The 11,535-nt window shown below is 40.4% G+C and overlaps 1 pseudogene; it reads left to right on the top strand.

The window, feature by feature from the left end:
- The first annotated feature begins 3,240 nt into the window (after positions 1-3,240).
- LOC146817803 (nuclear envelope phosphatase-regulatory subunit 1 pseudogene) lies at positions 3,241-3,923 on the top strand (annotated as a pseudogene).
- The last annotated feature ends 7,612 nt before the right edge of the window (positions 3,924-11,535 follow it).

Here is an 11,535-nt window from a genome sequence, read left to right as displayed (position 1 = left end):
TGTCTGAAAACCCCTAAGTAAGTATGTCAGGCACATAATTTTAGTAAAATCAAAAGGTCTTGGTTAACATAGACCTACAAAAATACAATTGGCATTGGTTACTAGCTTCTTGCCTTTGAGAAAGAAGACAAGAAAGAATGTAAGAAAGAAAGAAGGCAAGAAAGAAAGTAAGAAAGAAACAAAGAAACAAAGAAAGAAACAAACAAAGAAACGAAGAAACAAAGGCAGGGTTGCATGTGAGCTGAAGGCATGCAAGAATTGAAAAATGGAAAGAAATAAGAAAAATGGAAAAAAGGAAAGACAGATCAAAAAAGAAGGAAAGAAAGAAGGAATGAAGAAAGGAAGGAAAGGATGAAAAAACAAGGAAAGAAAGAAAGAAAGAAAGAAAGAAAGAAAGAAAGAAAGAAAGAAAGAAAGAAAAGAAAGAAAGAAAGAAAAAGAAAGGCAGGGTTGCATGTGAGCTGAAGGCACGCAAGAATAGTAAAATGGAAAGAAATAGGAAAAAAGGGAAGACAGATCAAAAAAGAAGGAAAGAAAGAAGGAATGAAGAAAGGAAGGTAAGAAAGGAGGAAAAAATGAGGAAAGAAAGAAAGAAACAGAAAAGAAGAAAAGGAGAAAGAAGAAAAAGAAGCAAAGATAAAAACTAAAACAAATGGAAGAATTAAGGGGAAAGAAAAGAGGAAAGAATGCAATTAAAAGCAAAGAAGGAAAAAAGGAAGAAAGAAGGAAACTACAAAAAATCAAAAGAAGGAAAAAGATGGAAGGAAAGAACTAAGGAAAGATAGAAAAAGAAACAAAGGACAGAAATAGGGGAAAAGAAGAAAAATAGAAGGAAGACAAAGGAAAGAAGGAAAAAGAGGAAAAAAGAGGGAAAAAGGGAAATGTAAGAAGCTGGTTATTTATGTAGTGTACACAATGCATACAGTCCAAACGAACCTTATTTGGTGTACACGGCTTACTGTAATAAATCCATGTGCTCTACTTGTGGTACTGTGGTCGAGCATCATAGGCTTATCAGAGGGGATTGTTGAGCATTTTTTGTACACACAGTCAATAAATGAGTCACACAATCAATAGGAAACTTGAGACCAATTTAGAAAAATAACAGATTTTTATATAATTTTATATACCAAAATTAGATTCAGGTAAATACTTTCGGAGCCATACATTTTTGAAATAATACAATAAAATACTTGAGTATCAGTTTTTGAGGTATGAGCCTCAAACATGGTAAGGTTATCCTATGGAAGAAACATACAATGCATACAGTTACTTGCACGCGGTCTTTAGAGTACCTTTCAGGACTTAAGGTGCTTAGGGGTCAAGGTCCACGAAACCACCAGCAGTTCGGATTTAACTACCCTGGTGTGTCCAGGTGGGGAGGTAATGGTAGCATTACTACCTTTGAGTGCTACACGTTAAAGTCTACGTGAAAGTACCTCTAAAAGAAAAGCTGCACATGGGGAATCGGGGCGAATCGAGCAGAGCCAAATAGTGGGGTTGACTGAGGGTCTCTGGAGCAAGGGGACACTGTCGGTTTACTTGAACTTGGGCTGTGGGGCTCTGGTGCGTAGGTGTTCTGGCTGGTGGTTCTCTTGAGTAAGAGGCACTCACTTCTTGGGTTGACCTGGAAAGGGGAGAAAAACAAGAATGCAGGGCTACTCTCGTGAGGCTCTCATACGTCCAGGCCGTCGGTTGGAGTCAGTGGTGTCCAGACTAATCAGTCAACAAACCTTTGTTGCTACAAGTGCTCCTGTATCCAGGGTATTGGTGCTGGGTGGTTCCTGGAGGACTTGGCATCTCCAAACTTGTCAGGGAGACGGAACTGACCTCCTAGAACCACAATGATGTCTTCCTGGCGTGATGCACCCTCGGTGGACCAGATAGTCTGCAAGACGGTGTATCCGACAAGTGCAGTCGGTGTCTGCAACTGCAGGGGAGTGGCTCCTCCATCCCATGGGAGATACTGCTTGGTTGTGGAAGTTCTGGAAAGTCTTCCAAGGCTTTAAGAGAATGCACAGCTTTTGGACGAGTCGGGTCTTTGCAATTGTTGAGGTACCAGCAGCCGGGCAGGGATTGGCCACAGTTTCGGAGCCGGTTCTTAGTTCTTGTGATGTCTGATCTCCTTTGTCTTTCTTCTGTTCCCAAGTAGATGAATCTGAGTTCCTGGTGCCAGGGGTCACCTAAGTACTGTATTTAGGGGGTCTTAAGGGGAGTGTAAGGTAGTAGCCAGTGGGTTACTTACCACAGGGTGACTAAACCCCCTATAGGAGCACTTCCTGTGGGGAGTAGGCATAATCCTGAGTTCCTAATTTCACCAAATTCAAAATGGTGAAAACCTTTTTCAGCTGTCCACTTCAAGTGTAACGTGCCTTCTGACTATCTAATTTCTTGCCCACTCTGCTGCCAAATGGGCTACAGGGCAGGGGGTAGCATTTCCCAGGTCTGGTGCGAAGCCATTGCCATATATCAAAGGCAGCATAGGCTTTGAAGCCTCTGCCCATGACATGGCAATTTACTTGCCTTCCTGCTGGAAGAAGTGTGATTACCTTCCTCTGGAGCAGACATTGTTCCTTGGCTCTGAGAGTGTGGGCTCTCACCTGCAGGGAATCAGCAACTCATCTGTGGTGGCAGGCTGGATAATAACAGTCAGCACACTAGAGGACTTGTAGGGCTCAGGGGGCACCTCTAAGGTGCTCTCTGGGTGCATGTCATAATAAATCTAGTACTGGCATCAGTACAGATTTATTAAAATGATATGTTTGATACCATTATTTTCAGTGAAGCCAATTTGTAGCTGGGGAACTTGTAATGACCAGTGCCCAGTACATATGTTTTGGATGGCTTCCTGATTACTTGCATTGCTGTGGCAATAGAACCAGACATCACAGGGCAAAGAAGTCCAGCTTCCTACAGGAAATATGGAAACAGAAGGAAAGAAAGAAAGAGTGAAGGAAAAAGGACAAAAGAAGAGAAAAAGAAAGGACAAAAGAAAGAAGGAAGGACGACAGGAAAGAAACAAACAAAAAAGAAAGATTGATTGAAAGAGAGAAGATAAGCAGAAGAATGCAAGCACTAAGGAAAGAAAGAAGGCAGGAAAGGAAGAACGAAGATAATAAGGAAAGAGCGAAGATAAAAGGAAGAAGTCAAGAAAGAAAGAAAGAAAGAAAGAAAAAGAGAGAAAATGAAAGAAAGAAAGAAAGAAAGAAGGGCATTGGCTGTCTGTCTACCGGTGATCGAATGTGAGGACTTGTGAAGTGTGTGCTCGGGGGAGACGACATGAACTCTCTGGAGCAGGCGGAAGACCTTAAAGCTTTTGAGCGGAGACTTACAGAATACATTTCATGTCTCCAGCCAGCTACAGGACGCTGGAGGATGCTTCTGATAGTGGGGTCGGTCTGTACTGCTACTGGCGCGTGGAACTGGTTAATAGACCCTGAAACACAAAAGGTGTCTTTTTTCACATCACTCTGGAATCATCCCTTTTTCACAATTAGCTGCATTACGCTAATAGGTTTGTTCTTTGCTGGAATACACAAACGAGTTGTAGCACCATCAATAATAGCAGCTCGATGTCGAACTGTGTTGGCGGAATACAATATGTTGTGCGATGATACGGGGAAGCTTATTCTAAAACCAAGGCCTCATGTCCAGTGACCCCTGTTTTAAGACTATCCACCTACACTACCATGAGGACCAGGATAGTATTTCTGCAGCCTACGATATAGCTTCATCTCGGAACTGGAATGTGTTTTTCAGTTGCATGTGAAAAGTCTTATTGCAGTTCAGCAAATGGCTGCTGCATCACCGTTTTGGGGCACATTGAAGCAGGATGTTGTTTTGCTGGTTTACTTGCACCGGTCCTTAAATCTGGTACATCCTGTTCTTTCTGCATTTCAGTATTTCTGTGACTTTGATATTTAAGAGCAAACCGTTTTCTCTAATGAAGTATATGTAGTCTGGTTAAAAAGATAAATCTGGAAAGGGCAGCGTGTTCTGTTTTTATAATGTATTTTTGCATACTCCTGTAAATAGAAAATCGATGCCAATTGTTGATACTCTTTTATATAGCTGTATGTTTGAATGTACCTGCGTTCAGGATAGTACTTTTGTTTTTCTTTTTGTGGGGTGTAGTTGATCATGCTCCATTGTGGTTCTTATTCTATTTGTCCTCAAAATATGTGAATTAAGAAAATTAGGACAGCCAGTGAAAATACTGTCCAAGTCTGTACATTGACCATTACTGTCTGTGGATGATTGTCACCCCAATCACTCACCCTCCCAAATAACAAGTTAAAATTACAGGCTGCAGATGACCCTTCTGGTTAATCCATGTTTATGGTAACACCACAAATCTTTCTTCTTATACAATAATGCACTATTGTTTTTCCATACTGTCGTTTCCTGACTTCATTTCAGTTTTTATACCCTGGAATAAATATATGTTGTGTTTGAAAAAAATAAAAAAATAAAGAAAGAAAGAAAGAAAGAAAGAAAGAATAAAGAACGAAAGACGGGGTTTCAAAGATAGAGCACACTGATAAGTTTATATTCAAAGTTCTTGTGAGCTGATATGAAATAGCAAAAGTCAGATAAACAAGGCCACTTCAAAGGAATTTACAACAGCATTAGCAGCAGATGGGATCTGATACAGCTGAAATGTGCCCTTTGGAGGCATTAAAAGTATCCTGCTATTACTTAATGCTCTAAATAGAAATACAACTCTAAAGTAATTTTAAACTAAAACAAAAGCACTGGCACTGATGGGAACTAGCTTATATGTGTATGAGCTCCTTGTGAAAGAACAAAATGCAGTCACTCAAAATGAAGTTAGCCAGTGACTTAAGTAAGCTGACCCATTGCACCATGCAGTATGCTGTAGTTGGTGGAAGCAAAATGTGAATGACATAACAACAGACAAATGGATAAAGAGAGTTGGCTGAAAGCCCCTGTAAGTATACAATACATATAACTTTAGTAAAATCAAAACATCTTAGCGTATGCCAGACCTAAAAAAGTAGCTACCTAGAAGTGAGCAGTGGAGGGATAAAAGTCATCCAATAAAAATGAAGGGAAAAGAAGCTATGCTCCTTGGGAGGTAAAAACACAAGAAGAGCTAAGCAAGCCATTGCATGAGAAGTAAGCAAAAAGGGGTGAGAATAAAGCTAAACAATGGAAAGCAAAGGGCGGGCTGTGAGCTCACTGCCAGTTAACTATATATCTTTCTCAACCAGACAGCTTCCATTGTGTGGTAGGTTCACCCTAAATAAATGGCACAATTATGAAATAAAGATAAAGATTAAAAAGACAAATTAAAAAATCACTCCAAAATCTATAATTGCAATAAACGTAGCTGTAAAGGTGTGACAAGACAAGGGCAAAAGTTTAAATCCAGACATTAAATTACATACTATCTTGCTTTCTGGCTCTGATTACAGACATAAATTCATTACTTGAGTTATTGTTTTGTTGAGGATTAAACTGCAAATGTTACTTACTATAAGGCTAATTATTAAACAATGATAAACAAAGTTCAACACCATGTATAAATAAATAATCTGTGTACGGGTTTTGTGCCCTATTGAAATGTATTTCTCAGTGTTTAACCTTTTCTATCAAACCTGCATGAAATGCAATTCCAACTTTTAGCGTGGAAAAAAAATTCATGGCTTAGAAATGCTATTGAGTGAACTCACTGATGCAGAAAATACTGACATGTACTAGGCATTAGCTGATAAAAACAAAGTTTACGGTACAGTGTACTGCAGGCCGTCAATACTACTATTAGCAGAGCTGGTAGTAAAAACAATTAGGAGATTAACTACCTTATCAGAGCCTCATTGCTTCCTGGGGCTGATAATTACGCTCACTGATTTATGGAGGACTTAAGTATGTGAAAGCTGCAGGCTTTAATTCATCCCTAGCTCAGATATTCAGTCATGGTAATAATAAGCAGAATTAATTAATCTATTCCAATGAAGGTCTTAAATTATTCAGAAATGAGAGCAAAACTTTTGCAGTGAGAGAGAGCGAGAGAGAGAGAGAGAGAGAGAGAGAGACCAGTCCAGCAGTATCAGAACTTCTGTTCAGACACCATAGTACACACAGAAAGGTAACCTACCTTATCTGCATCCAACTTTTGGGACAGGACCCTAGGCAAGAATTAAACAGTACAAAGCACCAAAGGGCTCACAAGGACAGGGAGGACCAGAAACAAGACAGTTGCAGAAGTGTCTAGCCAACCTTATCTCAGGAAGTGGCAAAAAATGCTTAATTTATAACTCTTGTGCAAAGAATAAAAGTGTCACTGCATAGATGCTGACTTCAGGATCAGTCTCACAGTCTCCTTCTCCCGTGGAATAACATTGGGTGGGCCCCCAGCTCATGGAACAATAACACTTTCCCATAATATTGAACCCCAAAAATTACTGAATTAACCTGAGCTCAAGCCCCTGATACCTATGGCACACAGCAGACAGGCTTACCTTAGGGCAATGTGTAAAGTTTTATGTAGTATCAAAAGAGTATTATAGTCAAAACACCAAACAATAAAAATTCCAAACTGAATTAGAAAAATTGTAAATTTCAATGAACGAAATTACATTAAGTAGACAAAAATCCAATAGGGGGAACCGAAGATATGGGGTTTTTAAGTTTTAACTGAAAATAGCACCACAAAAAGCTAAGCGCCAAGCAGTTGGAGCACAACCTCCAACTCTGTTCCTAAGCTGATGAATTTGGTATTCTAATTACTCCTAGCATTTCTCATACCTTGGACCTGGTGCTCATGTTTATACTTGTGTGTCTTTTACACCGTTGTATAAAGAGAGGCCATCAGTCATTGTCTGTTTCATTTTTAGGATCCTTCTTTTTCTTCTGTAGGGTTGCTAATCTGTCTATATCAATGGTACCATGCTCAGGAAAGCACGTCTTCCCGTGCTTCTAGCTCAGAGGGTCTCTTTCTCATATACATTCATCCTTCAAGTGTCTGTGTTTCATGTCCTTGTGCTCTTGCTTACGTATTTTATAGCCTGCTTGTTCTGAACCAAGGATTCCCATCCGTACACATTTTTGGTTCACTGGACTCCTCCCAGTCCTAACTACCCAGCTACTTTTATTCTCCATTATCCTTTAGCCAGAGGACATCTGTGCACACCCTTATTGATGAAACATTAACCACAAAATATTATATAAGCCATGGAAGCATGCAAACAAAATACCAAGGGGCCGATTACGATGTTGGTCGGAGTTGCCTCCGACCGACACCATCTCGACTTGGGACTGACCGACCTCAGGTCGACGGTTCCGACCGCCTAATTGCGATGCGACCGAACACTGTTCGGTTGGATACTCACTTTTCTCTATGGGAGCTTATGTTATGGCCATAATAAACCTGCCATAATACAGGCTCCTATAGAGAAATGAGGGTGTGTGTAAAACCCTGCACCCTGCAGCAGGCACCCCATGGTACCTGCCACACAGTGCATGGATTTACAGGGGGGCACCCTAGGTACCCCCTCAACCGTAGGTCACGGAGGCAAGGGGACCCTGCTAGGGGCCCCCAAAGATGCTTTCCGACAGGCTTTCCATGTTGGAAAGTACATCATGGAAAGGCTGTGGGAAACTGACATCATAATCTCACCGTCCATACTGGATTAGGGTGCGGTTCTGATTGGCTGGAAGGCTCCACGAGCTGGTCGGAGCCGAGTCTGAATGACTGGTTGGTTTATGTTCCGACCGCCGACATCGTAAACGGTGCGACAAACCGACTGCGTCGATCAGAAAGCCTCTGACCGCTGTTGGAACGCTTCCGACTAGTCGTCGAAAGCTTTCCGACTGACATTGTAATTGGCCCCATAGCAAGCGCAGGTAGACACTACGCAAGATTTAACCTTATTTGGGTCATACTTTTAACCAAGTTACTTGGGCCTCTAAAAAACCTTATCCCTTACCTTTGGCACCTGGGGTCGTCCTGTGGAGCCCGGTCCAGTGCTCCTCTGTCTTCTATCTGTTGCAACGGTTCCCGATGCCACAAACACCATCTGTTAAAAATAAAACACAACATGTTGGGAAGCCCTCCAGTCTAACGTGTTTAATGCAAAATAGCAAGCAGCACAACAAATAATAAAAAAGGTTCATTGTCCCTTCAGCTGTCTAGAGGTCTAATTTGAAAAGGGCCAGCTGGAGCCTAATGCCAAAAATACATGACAATTTAGGGTAGTGTGTATATATATATATATATATATATATATATATATATATATATATATATATATATATATTATCTACTGGCGGTCGCCAGTAGATAGTTATAGTTAGGACCGTGTTTCCATAGGAAATCTGAAAATTCTATTTTGAATAACTTTGGCGCCGATTGACGAATCCTCGCGAAATTTTCAAAACTAATGGGGCGCTCCGTTCAGCTCCTACCCTGAAAGTCTCGGGGGGATTCGTCAAGTGGGGGCCGAGAAAAAAGGGGGTCCCAAAAGCGTTTTCCCCATGCATTTTTCCATAGGACCTTTAGACGCAGCTACAGCCCAAACGGCCGAACAGAATTACTTGAAATTTGGCAGAGAGGTAGCCATAAGGTCAAGGAAGTGCCTTTTGCAGGTCTGGTGTAAATCTGTTCAGTATTTCCTGAGAAAATAGCATTTAAAAGCATATCAATATCTATACGCGCGCAGGGTGCGCGCACTGTGCAAGCCCTGTGCGCGCACCCTGCCGTGCGCGAGCGTAATTCTGATTGGTTGTTAGATGTCAGTAAACATTCGAATTGGTCGAAATCTGGAAGTGTCGGCCGCATTTTGTCTGTCGCACTGAAAAGGAAAGGTGGAGAACGTGAATAGGGGGCAGAGTAGGGAGTTCTTGACCCCCAAGCCATTGTCAGGGGGTCACAGTAGGACCACGAAGGGCAAAAAAAATAATTTTAATTTTTTAAAAAAACATCGCGAGGTGCGCGCACTCTACGCGCACCCGAAAAAAAAACATTAAAAAAAATAGATATAAAAATCAAGTTTAAGTGTTTAGATACTAGGTAGCTCTAAAAAGAGCCCTTGTGTTCATTGAGTGTTTTTCGGTACCTACAAGTAAGTACCGATGCAGAGTCTAAAGTTCAAGAGGAAGACTCTGTACCCTTCATCATTGAAATGTACACCGTCTCCTCTATAAATGTCTTGCATGTTGTAACGCAAGTTGTTGTGGTATATAGAACCCATACCATAGTCTCTGAGGAAAGCAGAAACAGACTTATTGACGTGCTTTCTTGCTTTGTCAATCTGCGGAAAAAATTGGTTGGACCAGTTCCACTTTTGCCTTTGGCATATATTAGAATATACAAAGGCAGTTTGTGGAAAAAGTGACATCAATTGCACAAAGGTGTCCTTAATAAGCATTTCCAGACCTACCCCAGTTAAAGAGCCTAGGTCATTTCCACCACAGTGCACAATAATAAGGTTAGGCTGTGGGAGATGTAGAAAGGTTTTCACCAAAGGCATTAATTGGTGCCACTTTAACCCTCTCTGACCAATCCATTTAATGTCTCCATTTGGCAAAGCAAGGTCTTTGAAAATACCTCTTTTTTCTGCATACTTTTCACTCCAGAAGACATAGCTATGACCTACAATCTACACTGTGAACATCTTCCAAGGAGAACAGGATGCACTCAGGAGGTGTCTTTCAGTAGAATGGCAATATGAAAAGAAAGACAGTTGAAAAATGGAGGCATACATACTTTTTTTTTATAAAAAGAACTCATTGGCTGATTCAAACCATTTTACAGTTAAAACTAGGCTGTATGTTTACATTTTTAAAAGCATGTTTTGGATTGGTACAGAAAAATGTGTTCCCACTGAACATTACTTTGGATTTGCTGTTAGGTTTGAAAAGTCAAGCACTCTTGCTCTTTGGATTTGAAACATTGTGTGCTGAACTTCTGACCTCTCTGCTCACACCAGTGTTCCATGACCTGTTGCTATGGTAGGAGGCAGAAGTCATGTTGGGGGAAGGGATGATTTGGAAAGGGGTTGAAAGTTGCAACCAATAGAAATGTGTGATTCCATTGGAAAAAATGTGGGAAGGACTGTGATTTTACATTAACATGTATATGTGTGAAAAAAGAGAGGGAAACATTGCCATTTACTGGTTGTGGTGAGAGGAGAGAGGTGTACAGTTCTGAGATTCTGGCTCTGATAATCTGCTGTTTGAGTGCCACATTTCTTTCTCAACTAACTAATTTTAAAGGTGAGTTATGAGTTTGAGAGGGGATGTATGTGGTGATTTTTTATATAAATATTAGAATTGTCATTCTTCTTTTAAAGTTGTGTTTTACATTTTGTGTTTTAGGAGATATTTAACTGTCTTGAACTTGTAAGATATTATGGAGTATGTCTTCACTGTAAGTTAAGGTGTACTGGTATCACTGAGGAATACTGTTTTGTGCCTAGAATCACATCATGAGTCTGTCTGCACACAGGATTTGTTGTCATAGATTTAATTTGTGTTGCTCTTGTTCTGTTAGCCTTGCACTCGCAGAAAAGGGGCAGTTTGTTTTCTTAAAGTGTGATGGTTAGCATTCAGCAGAAATTAGTTACTCACAAATGAGAGGCAAATGCAAACACATTTGAAAATAGCATGGTACATTTTCCTACCACTTTAAAAGTTGTGTTTTACATTTTATGTTAAGGAAGATATTTAAGTGCCTTGAATATGTTAGATATTATGGAGTATGTCTTCACTATAAGTTAAGGTGTACTGGTATCACCCAGGAATACTGTTTTCTGCCTAGAATCACACCATGAGACAGTGTGCACACAGGAATTGTTATCAGAGATTTAATTCGTGTTGGTCTTGCTCTATTACCCTTGCACTCGCAGGAAAGGGGCAGCTTGTTTTTTGTAATACATGGTCATGGTGTCAAGGAGCTGTTAGGACATGTGCTCTTTTCTGCTTGTCTAAAATATAAGAAAACAGTGTCAGGCTGTCACAGTAATTATCACTTACTCCACCACAGTACTAAATGTGCTTTCAAATTGCCAAACAAAATATCGCTTTGTGGTTAGAATCACACCATGAGTCTGTGTGCACACAGGAATTGTTGTCAGAGATTTAATTTGTGTTGCTGTTGTTTTGTAAAACTTGCCCTTTTAAGAAAGGGCAGTTTCTTTTCTTCAACTGTGTTGGTTAGCACTCAGCAGAAATCACTATCTCAAAAATGAGAGGCAAATGCAAACACATTTGAAAATAGCATGGTACATTTTCCTACCAAACAAAATATCGCTTTGTGGTTAGAATCACACCATGAGTCTGTGTGCACACAGGAATTGTTGTCAGAGATTTAATTTGTGTTGCTGTTGTTTTGTAAAACTTGCACTTTTAAGAAAGGGCAGTTTCTTTTCTTCAACTGTGTTGGTTAGCACTCAGCAGAAATCACTATCTCAAAAATGAGAGGCAAATGCAAACACATTTGAAAATAGCATTGTACATTTTCCTACCAAACAAAATATCGCTTTGTGGTTAGAATCACACCATGAGTCTGTG

This window comes from Triturus cristatus, chromosome 6, assembly GCF_964204655.1.
Source record: "Triturus cristatus chromosome 6, aTriCri1.1, whole genome shotgun sequence".
Classification (NCBI taxonomy): Eukaryota; Metazoa; Chordata; class Amphibia; order Caudata; family Salamandridae; genus Triturus; species Triturus cristatus.
This window is presented reverse-complemented; position numbering and strand designations above follow the sequence as displayed.